Genomic DNA, 11889 nt, shown 5'->3' on the forward strand with positions numbered 1-11889 from the left:
AGCTGTGCTGCTAGGAACTCCACCCCTTGAAGACTCCGAGTTCTCTTCATCTGCTGCAACAGTGACTGCCAGAGTTATCAAGGATGAAGATGATGCTACTTCACCACCACCTCCTTCAGCATGCGTCAACTCTGCTCCAAGCTCTTCAGCACCGCCAAACACCACCAACGACCCTGCTACTTCACCTACACCGCATGGGAACGAGTAGATACTCTATGTCTTCAAACCTTTTTGGTCCTTACTGACAAAAGGGGGAGAAGCATATGAGGTTGATAGTCTTCAAGCGGGTCCATATGGGCGGGTGCTTTATATTTTGCTTCGTTCTTACAACTCTTGTTTTGCTACATTTGGTTCTTTGAGTTGTAACACTTAAACTCGATGGTCGTCTGCTACTTATCTGCCACTTTGTTTTGTGATGATAAATTCCGCATGTGCGACGATAAATTCCACACTTAGATCATTCCGCAGACGTCCATTTTCCATTATGCATTGTCATTATCTTCATATACTTTCACATGCATAGTGGATTGTCATCATAAGTTGAAGTGGATCTCCACAAGTACAACCTGCCATGTGCATTTGCATTCCAAAAGCAAATTACTTATATGCACATCTTCAGGGGGAGCCCTTGCAACTTATGAAGACAATTCCTTATCCTTTACAATTTCACATATTATATTCCCCGTTGAAAACTTCAACTAGTTTGTCATCAATCACCAAAAAGGGGGAGATTGTAAGTGCATCTAGTGCCACCCCTAGTTGGTTTTGGAGTATTGACGACAAACCTAGTTGAGGGACTAATGTGTTTGTGAGAATTGCAGGATAACACAGGTAGAAGTCCCTCATTGATTCGGTTTTCCTACCAGAGATGACCCCTAAAAATGTATGAAGACATTGAAGTCAAAGGTGGTATATGAAGATATTCACATTGAAGACTATGACAAGAGAAGACACCACATGAAGCCTATGGAGCTCGAAGACTTAGATCTTTCGTAGTTTTTTTTTGTGTTGAGTCATAGGAACCACCGTACTATTAAGTGGGGTCCAAGAGAACCAGTCAGAATGACTGAAGTGATGCCTAACCAAAACCTATGTCTTCAAGTGAAGACTATGAGAGCGAATCTTGTCCAGAGTCGGACAAGTCAGCTTTGCTTGTAGCCCAAGTAAAGTTGCCGTGTGAGTTTGAAATCTGACCGTTGGAACACGTGTCAGTTCCTTAGTGACCCAGGGTCATTTCGGACAAATCAGGTCGGGTTGCCAAGTGGCTATAAATAGCCCACCCCCACAACCATAAACGGTTGGCTGCTCAGATTGAGAGAACGGCTTTTTTCGTGTGAGAGCAACCCACCTCGAAGCCTTTGAGAGAGAATTCCTTGCGAGGATAAAGCCCTAACCACCCAGAGCCAAAGAGAATTGGGCATCACTTAAGTCTTCTTGTCTGAGTGATCTGAAGACTTATTACACTTGAGGACTGTGCATCCTCCAGCCGGTTAGGCGTCGCATTCTGAGCATCCAAGAGACATTGTGGATTGCCGGTGAACGAAGTATGTGAAGGTTTGGGAGTCTACCTTGAATACTTACCAGAGTGATTGGGCGAGGTCTGTGTGACCTTAGCTCAAGGGGAATACGGTGAGGACTGGGTGTCCTGAGCTGCGTGTTCAGGACTGGGTGTCCGGGACTGTGTGTCCTAAGGTTTAAATACCTAGCCGCCCCAACCAGACGTACAGTTGTCACAGCAACTGGAACTGGTCCAACAAATCATTGTCTTCAACGAGTCACTGGTTTCATCTTCCCTTTCCTTAACTTACTGTTACTCCTTGTGAAGTCATTGTATGCCTGCACTATCTTTTGTCTTCACTGAGTGACTGCGTGTTCTGTTAGGCTTCATAATATCTTCCTACCTGATCCTTACTACATTGCTGCTATTAGTCATTGTGCTTTCACTCTATTGAATACTTGACTATGGCTTGCCTAGTGTAGTCTACCTTCCGCTGCATGGTAATAGGTTTATTTCTACCGTTTGTCTTCATAACTTCCACGTTTTGAAGACTTTCATAAAAATCGCCTATTCACCCCCCTCTAGTCGATATAACGCACTTTCAAGATCAGATATTGAAGAAGCAACACGGTCGTTGGATTAACATCCAACGGTCACTGCTGCTAGAATCGTTTGTGGAATAAGTTGACAATGCCTTTCGTACACATCAACCTAGTAGACCCACAAGTCAACCTCCAAATTTGTCCCAAACAGCATACAACCCGAAATTTCTAGCCAGATTCAAACTAATTTAAAAACTAAACATACTTTAGTTTAAATCTAATGAAATTTTACCCGCATAAAAACAATGAAATTTAAAATATCAAAATCCGAAAGAAAAAAGTATTTTGGAACTAATTGCATGTTTGATGTATTTTTTCATTTTACAGCCCATTTAATATTACTTATAGCCCATTTTTATTACTTATAGCCCATTTTCTAGGCAAAATGCATCCCTCCTCGTCTTGAAAGATTTCCAGCCCAGCAGGGCGTAGAAAAACAAGTAGGCCTAGGTTGGTTATTCTGCAAAAAAAAAAGCTGGGCTAGCCATTTTCAGAAAGGAAAAAAACAAACTGGGCTGGTCATGTGCTAGACAGACCACAACTCCCGAACAACCCAGTTGATACCCTTCTTCGTTCCGAAAAAAATTACTGTGCGCGCTGCTGGGTCCCTACTGTCATCCTCACCATGTACAGTCATCTCCTTATTCCTCTCGGTTGTTGACCATGTTGACAACACCGGAGGGCGGTTCCGCGGCGAGCGAACCAAGGCGGAGGACGATGGTGAGGCATCGGATGGGAAAGAACATGAGCCGGGGAAGATGCACAGAGTTTTAGGGTGCGATGTGGCCACGATGCGTGCACGGAAACACAACCAGCCGTGGGAGGCGGGAGTAGGCGGTCCCGCCGGCACTAGTTTGGCTTTGGCGGCTGGAGGAAGAAGAGACTGAAGAAACACGACAGACATTGAATGTCAATCCAATGGTCAAGGTTGGCACAATCATTTGTTGACTAAGCTGACACCAAGTAGCATACTTTTTTATATATAGGAAAAAAAGAAAAACTGGGCTCGTTCGCCTGATAACATTCCCGAAACTGTGACCGTTCGATTTTGCGATGCAACTAATACTGCGAGGAAAATGCGTTCGTCTTCCATCCTCTCCCAGGGAACGTTCGCCACATAAGTGACTAGCACCCTTGGTTTTCAACTGAGAGGTTTGGGTTCGAGTCCCAGGAAATCTCAATTTTGTCCTCCTTCCTTCCTCGCAAAAAAAGAAAGAAAATCAAAGACTTGAGAAGGCGTACAAAACAAGCTAGTGTACCGGTAAATAGACGTTGCTGAGTTTTAGAAAAAAGAGAGATGTGCTCCTGTAGCTGGTTTGAATCCAAACATAGACTATGACTATATATGGTGCTATGCTACTCTGCAAGTAATGAAACTGACATATCCAATGTTCGCCTCTCCTCTTCTCTACTTACTCTGCCTAGCATCAGAAGCTCTGGCCGCAACAACCATGTCCGCTGGCTGCTCGTCCACCTGCTCTTCAGCAGGCAACAACCAGATATGCGCCAAGTCGCCGCCCGTACCATCGCCTGTGTGTCTCATCACACCCCCGCCGGCACACGCACCGCAGCCGGTGTTGGGGAACGCAGTAATTTCAAAAAAATTCCTACGCACACGCAAGATCTGTTGGGGAACGTTGCAGAAAACAAAAATTTTCCTACGGTTTCACCAAGATCCATCTAGGAGTTCATCTAGCAACAAGTGATTAGATGCATCTACGTACCTTGTAGATCGCGAGCGGAAGCGTTCAAAGAACGGGGATGATGTAGTCGAACACGACGTGATCCAAATCACCGATGATCTTAGCACCGAACGGACGATGCCTCCGCGTTCAACACACGTACGGAACGGATGACGTCTCCTCCTTTCTTGATCCAGCAAGGGGGGAAGAGAGGTTGATGAAGATCCAGCAGCACGACGGCGTGGTGGTGGATGCAGGGCGTCACAGTAGCAGGGCTTCGCCTATACTACGAGAGAGAGACGTAACGGGGAGAGAGGAAGCACCAAAGGCTGAGGTATGAAGTCCTCCCTCTCCTCAACTATATATAGGAGGGCCAAGGGGGGGGGGGTGCGCCAGCCTAGGAGATCCAATCTCCTAGGTGCGGCGGCCAGGGGAGGTTTCCCTCCCCCCCAAGGCACTCAGGGGTGCCTTCCACTAGTGGGACTCCTCCCCCATGGAAACCCTAGGCGCATGGGCCTATAGGGGCTGGTGCCCTTGGCCCATATAGGCCAAGGCGCACCCCCTACAGCCCATGTGGCCCCCCGGGACAGGTGGCCCCACCCGGTGGGCCCCCGGGACCCCTCCGGTGGTCCCGGTACAATACCGATAACCCCGAAACTTGTCCCGATGGCCGAAACAGCACTTCCTATATATAATTCTTTACCTCCGGACCATTCCGGAACTCCTCGTGACATTCGGGATCTCATCCGGGACTCCGAACAACATTCGGGTTACTGCATACACATACCTTCATAACCCTAGCGTCACCGAACCTTAAGTGTGTAGACCCTACGGGTTCGGGAGACAAGCAGACATGACCGAGACGACTCTCCAGTCAATAACCAACAGCGGGATCTGGATACCCATGTTGGCTCCCACATGCTCCACGATGATCTCATCGGATGAACCACGATGTCGAGGATTTAATCAACCCCGTATACAATTCCCTTTGTCAATCGGTATGTTACTTGCCCGAGACTCGATCGTTGGTATCCCGTAGGTAAATGTAGAGGTAGCGTGCCGACGGCGATCACATCGACCTTGGAACCATTCCCGACGCGCATCGTCACCTCGTCCTTTACCAGTCTCTGTTTATTCTGCAGCTCCTGCTATGAGTTACAAATATGAGCAACGGCACCGGTATCAAATACCCAGGAGTTACTACGAGTACTGGTAAGGTACACATCAATTACATGTATATCACATATACCTTTTGTTTTGCCGGCCTTCTTGTCCGCTAAGTATTTGGGGCAGTTCCGCTTCCAGTGACCCTTCCCTTTGCAATAAAAGCACTCCGTCTCAGGCTTGGGTCCATACTTTGACTTCTTCTTCCCAGCAGCTTGCTTGCCGGGCGCGGCAACTTCCTTGCCGTCCTTCTCAAAGTTCTTTTTACCCTTGCCCTTCTTGAACTTAGTGGTTTTATTGACCATCAACACTTGATGTTCCTTCTTGACTTCTACCTATGCTGATTTTAGCATTGCAAATACTTCAGGAATGGTCTATTCCATCCCCTGCATATTGAAGTTCATCACAAAGCTCTTGTAGCTTGGTGGAAGCGACTGGAGGATTCTGTCAATGACCGCATCATCCGGGAGATTAACTCCCAGCTGAGTCAAGCGGTTATGTAACCCAGACATAGTGAGTATGTGCTCACTGACAGAACTATTTTCCTCCATCTTACAGCTGAAGAATTTGTCGGAGACTTCATATCTCTCGACCCGGGCATGAGCTTGGAAAACCATTTTCAGCTCTTCGAACATCTCATATGCTCCATGTCTCTCAAAACGCTTTTGGAGCCCCGGCTCTAGGCTGTAAAGCATGCTGCACTGAACGAGGGAGTAGTCATCAGTACGTGTCTGCCAAGCGTTCATAGCGTCTTGGTTCTGTGGGACGGGTGGATCACCTAGCGGTGCTTGTAGGACATAATCTTTCTTGGCAGCTATGAGGATGATCCTCAGGTTCCGGACCCAGTCCGTATAGTTGCTGCCATCGTCTTTCAGCTTGGTTTTCTCTAGGAACGCGTTGAAATTGAATACAACGTTGGCCATTTGATCTACAAGACATATTGTAAAGATTTTTAGACTAAGTTCATGATAATTAAGTTCATCTAATCAAATTATTAATGAACTCCCACTTAGATAGACATCCCTCTTCTAGTCATCTAAGTATAACATGATCCGAGTTGGCTAGGCCGTGTCCGATCATCACGTGACACGGACTAGTCAACGTCGGTGAACATCTTCATGTTGATCGTATCTTCTATACGACTCATGCTCGACCTTTCGGATCTTCTGTGTTCCGAGGCCATGTCTATGCACATGCTAGGCTCGTCAAGTCAACCTAAGTGTATTGCGTGTGTAAATCTGTCTTACACCCGTTGTATGTGAACGTAAGGATCTATCACACCCGATCATCACGTGGTGCTTCGAAACGACGAACTGTAGCAACGGTGCACAGTTAGGGGGAACACTTTCTTGAAATTATTATGAGGGATCATCTTATTTACTACCGTCGTTCTAAGCAAACAAGATGCAAAACATGATAAACATCACATGCAATCAAATAATAATAGTGACATGATATGGCCAATATCACATAGCTCCTTTGATCTCCATCTTGGGGCTCCATGATCATCCTGTCACCGTCATACTCATCGACATGTAAGTTGTGATTCCTATTACAATAGCATGAACATCTCATACATCATATATAGATCATTCATCATTCATCACAACTTTGGCCATATCATATCACATAGCATACCCTGCAAAAACAAGTTAGACGTCCTCTAATTGTTGTTTGCATGTTTTACGTGGCTGCTATGGGTTTCTAGCAAGAACGTTTCTTACCTACGCAAAGACCACAACGTGATATGCCAATTGCTATTTACCCTTCATAAGGACCCTTTTCATCGAATCCGATCCGACTAAAGTAGGAGAGACAGACACCCGCTAGCCACCTTATGCAACTAGTGCATGTCAGTCGGTGGAACCTGTCTCACGTAAGAGTACGTGTAAGGTCGGTCCGGGCCGCTTCATCCCACGATGCCGCCGAATCAAGATAAGACTAGTAACGGCAAGCATATTGAACAAAATCAACGCCCACAACTACTTTGTGTTCTACTCGTGCAAGAGAACTACGCATAGACCTAGCTCATGATGCCACTGTTGGGGAACGTTGCAGAAAACAAAAAATTTCCTACGGTTTCACCAAGATCCATCTAGGAGTTCATCTAGCAACGAGTGATTAGATGCATCTACGTACCTTGTAGATCGCGAGCGGAAGCGTTCAAAGAACAGGGATGATGTAGTCGAACACGACGTGATCCAATTCACCGAAGATCTTAGCACCGAACGGACGATGCCTCCGCGTTCAACACACGTACGGAACGGATGACGTCTCCTCCTTTCTTGATCCAGCAAGGGGGAAGAGAGGTTGATGAAGATCCAGCAGCACGACGGCGTGGTGGTGGATGCAGGGCGTCACAGTAGCAGGGCTTCGCCTATACTACGAGAGAGAGACGTAACGGGGAGAGAGGAAGCACCAAAGGCTGAGGTATGAAGTCCTCCCTCTCCTCAACTATATATAGGAGGGCCAAGGGGGGGGGGGGGGTGGTGGTGCCCAGCCTAGGAGATCCAATCTCCTAGGTGCGGCGGCCAGGGAGGTTTCCCTCCCCCCCAAGGCACTCAGGGGTGCCTTCCACTAGTGGGACTCCTCCCCCATGGAAACCCTAGGCGCATGGGCCTATAGGGGCTGGTGCCCTTGGCCCATATAGGCCAAGGCGCACCCCCTACAGCCCATGTGGCCCCCCGGGACAGGTGGCCCCACCCGGTGGGCCCCCGGGACCCCTCGGTGGTCCCGGTACAATACCGATAACCCCGAAACTTGTCCCGATGGCCGAAACAGCACTTCCTATATATAATTCTTTACCTCCGGACCATTCCGGAACTCCTCGTGACGTCCGGGATCTCATCCGGGACTCCGAACAACATTCGGGTTACTGCATACACATATCTTCATAACCCTAGCGTCACCGAACCTTAAGTGTGTAGACCCTACGGGTTCGGGAGACAAGCAGACATGACCGAGACGACTCTCCGGTCAATAACCAACAGCGGGATCTGGATACCCATGTTGGCTCCCACATGCTCCACGATGATCTCATCGGATGAACCACGATGTCGAGGATTAATCAACCCCGTATACAATTCCCTTTGTCAATCGGTATGTTACTTGCCCGAGACTCGATCGTTGGTATCCCAATACCTTGTTCAATCTCGTTACCGGCAAGTCACTTTACTCGTACCGTAATGCATGATCCCGTGATCAACCACTTGGTCACCTTGAGCTCATAATGATGATGCATTACCGAGTGGGCCCAGTGATACCTCTCCGTTATATGGAGTGACAAATCCCAGTCTCGATCCGTGTCAACCCAACAGACACTTTCGGAGATACCTGTAATGCACCTTTATAGTCACCCAGTTACGTTGTGACGTTTGATACACCCAAAACACTCCTACGGTATCCGGGAGTTACACGATCTCATGGTCAAAGGAAAAGATACTTGACATTGGAAAAGCTCTAGCAAACGAACTACACGATCTTTGTGCTATGCTTAGGATTGGGTCTTGTCCATCTCATCATTCTCCTAATGATGTGATCCCGTTATCAATGACATCCAATGTCCATAGCCAGGAAATCATGACTATCTGTTGATCAACGAGCTAGTCAACTAGAGGCTTACTAGGGACATATTATGGTCTATGTATTCACACGTGTATTACGATTTCCGGATAATACAGTTATAGCATGAATAAAGACAATTATCATGAACAAAGAAATATAATAATAATGCTTTTATTATTGCCTCTAGGGAATATTTCCAACAAGATCATGGTGATGCATAGCAACGAGAGGGGAGAGTATTGTTACGTACCCTCGTAGACCATAAGCGGAAGCGTTATGACAACGCGGTTGATGTAGTCATACGTCTTCATGATCGACCGATCTAGCACGGAAGGTACGACACTTCCATGATCTCCACACATTCAGCTTGGTGACGTCCCACGAACTCATGATCCAGTAGAGCTTCGAGGGAGAGTTTCGTTTGCACGACGGCGTGATGACGATGATGATGATGCTACCGGAACAAGGCTTCGCCTAAGCACCACTACGATATAAGCGAGGTGGATTATGGTGGAGGGGGGCACCGCACATGGCTAAAAGATCAATGATCAACTTCTCTGTCCATGGGGTGCCCCTCCCCTGTATATAAAGGAGTGGAGGAGGGGGAGGGGGCCGACCTCTCTAGGCGTGCCCAAGGGAGTCCTACTCCCACCGGGAGTAGGATTCCTCCCCCTCCCTTGTTTGTTTTTAGGAGAGAAAGAAGGAGGAGGAAGAAGGAAGGAAAGGGGGGCCCGGCCCCCCTCCAAATTTGGATTGGGCTTGGGGGGCGCGCACCTTCCTTTGCTTATTCTCCCTCTCTTCCACTAAGGCCCAATAAGGCCCATATACCTCCCGGGGGGGTTCCAGTAACCTCCCGGTGCTCTGGTATACTCTTGATTTCACACGGAACCATTCCGATGTCCAAACATAGGCTTCCAATATATCGATCTTTACGTCTAAACCATTTCAAGACTCCTCGTCATGTCTGTGATCAAATCCGGGACTCTGAACTACCTTCGGTACATCAAAACACATAAACTCGTAATACTGATCGTCACCGAACGTTGAGTGTGCGGACTCTACGGGTTTGAGAACTATGTAGACATGACCGAGACATGTCTCCCATCAATAACCAATAGCAGAACCTAGATGCTCATATTGGCTCCTACATATTCTACGAAGATCTTTATCGGTCAAACCGCATAACGGTATACGTTGTTCCCTTTGTCATCGGTATGTTACTTGCCCGAGATTCGATCATCGGTATCTCAATACCTAGTTCAATCTCGTTACTAGAAAGTCTCATTACTCGTTCCATAATGCTACATCCCATAACTAACTCATTAGCTACATTGCTTGCAAGGCTTATTGTGATGTATATTACCGAGAGGGCTCAGAGATACCTCTCCGACAATCAAAGTGACAAATCCTAATATTGATCCATGCCAACTCAACAAAAACGATCGGAGACACCTATAGAGCACTTTATAATCACCCAGTTACGTTGTGATGTTTGGTAGCACACAAAGTGTTCCTCCGGTATTCGGGAGTTGCATGATCTCATAGTCATAGGAACATGTATAGTTATGGAGAAAGCAATAGCAACAAACTAAACGATCATCGTGCTAAGATAACAGATGGGTCATGTCAATCACACCATTATCTAATGATGTGATCCCGTTAATCAAATGACAACTCATGTCTATGGTTAGGAAACATAACCATCATTGATTCAACGAGCTAGTCAAGTAGAGGCAAACTAGTGACACTTTGTTTGTCTATGTATTCACACATGTACTAAGTTTCCGGTTAATACAATTCTAGCATGAATAATAAACATTTATCATGATATAAGGAAATATAAACAACAACTTTATTATTGCCTCTAGGGCATATTTCCTTCAGTATCCCACTTGCACTAGAGTCAATAGTCTAGATTACATTGTAATGATTCTAACACCCATGGAGTCTTGGTGCTGATCATGTTTTGCTCATGAGAGAGGCTTAGTCAATGGGTCTGCAACATTCAGATCCGTATGTATCTTGAAAATCTCTATGTCTCCCACCTTGACTTGATCGCGGATGGAATTGAAGCGTCTCTTGATGTGCTTGGTTCTCTTGTGAAATCTGGATTCCTTTGCCAAGGCAATTGCACCAGTATTGTCACAAAAGATTTTCATTGGACCCGATGCACTAGGTACGACACCTAGATCGGATATGAACTCCTTCATTTGCTGCTTCCGAAGCAGCTATGTATTCCGCTTCACACGTAGATCCCGCCATGACGCTCTGCTTGGAACTGCACCAACTGACAGCTCCACCATTTAATAAAAACACGTATCCGGTTTGTGACTTAGAGTCATCCGGATCAGTGGCAAAGCTTGCATCGACGCAACCATTTACGACGAGCTCTTTGTCACCTCATATATGAGAAACATATCCTTCGTCCTTTTAAGGTATTTCAGGATGTTCTTGACCATTGTGCAGTGATCCACTCCTGGATTACTTTGGTACCCTCCCTGCTAAACTTATAGCAAGGCACACATCAGGTCTGGTACACAACATTGCATACATGATAGAGCCTATGGCTGAAGCACATGGAACACCTTTCATTTTCTCTCTATCTTCTGTAGTGGTCGGGCATTGAGTCTGACTCAACTTCACACCTTGTAACACTGGCAAGAACCCTTTCTTTGCCTGATCCATTTTGAACTTCTTCAAAACTTTATCAAGGTATGTGCTTTGTGAAAGTCCAATCAAGCGTCTTGATCTATCTCTATAGATCTTGATGCCCAATATATAAGCAGCTTCACCGAGGTCTTTCATTGAAAAATTCTTATTCAATTATCCTTTTATGCTATTCAGAAATTCAGTATCATTTCCGATCAACAATATGTCATCTACATATAATATCAGAAATGTTATGGAGCTCCCACTCACTTTCTTGTAAATACAGGCTTCTCCAAAAGTCTGTATAAAACCATATGCTTTGATCACACTATCAAAGCGTATTTCACTACAAAAAAATACACTTCCGTGATGATACGTGTTTGTCACAGTAGGTCGTTTTTTGTCATGCATGTACATCCATGACAAATTTATGACATAATCAAGATAGTCATACCTGTGCTGTCGTAGAAGTGTTCCATGACATTACCAAAATTATCATCACGAAAGTGTCCACTTCCATGACAATAAATCGCGCGTCATAGAAGTGCTTTCGTCAAGGGTGACCGACACATGGCATCCACCGGAACGGAACGCCGTTAAGCTATCGGGTCGGGTTTTGGATCCGATAACCCGTTAACAGCCCTGACCAATGGGGCTTTTCCACATGTAAAATCATCATTGGCTAGAGGAAACACGTGTTGGCTCATCGTTGGGACAGATGTCATCCACT

This window comes from Triticum urartu, chromosome 7, assembly GCF_003073215.2.
Source record: "Triticum urartu cultivar G1812 chromosome 7, Tu2.1, whole genome shotgun sequence".
NCBI classification, from domain to species: domain Eukaryota; kingdom Viridiplantae; phylum Streptophyta; class Magnoliopsida; order Poales; family Poaceae; genus Triticum; species Triticum urartu.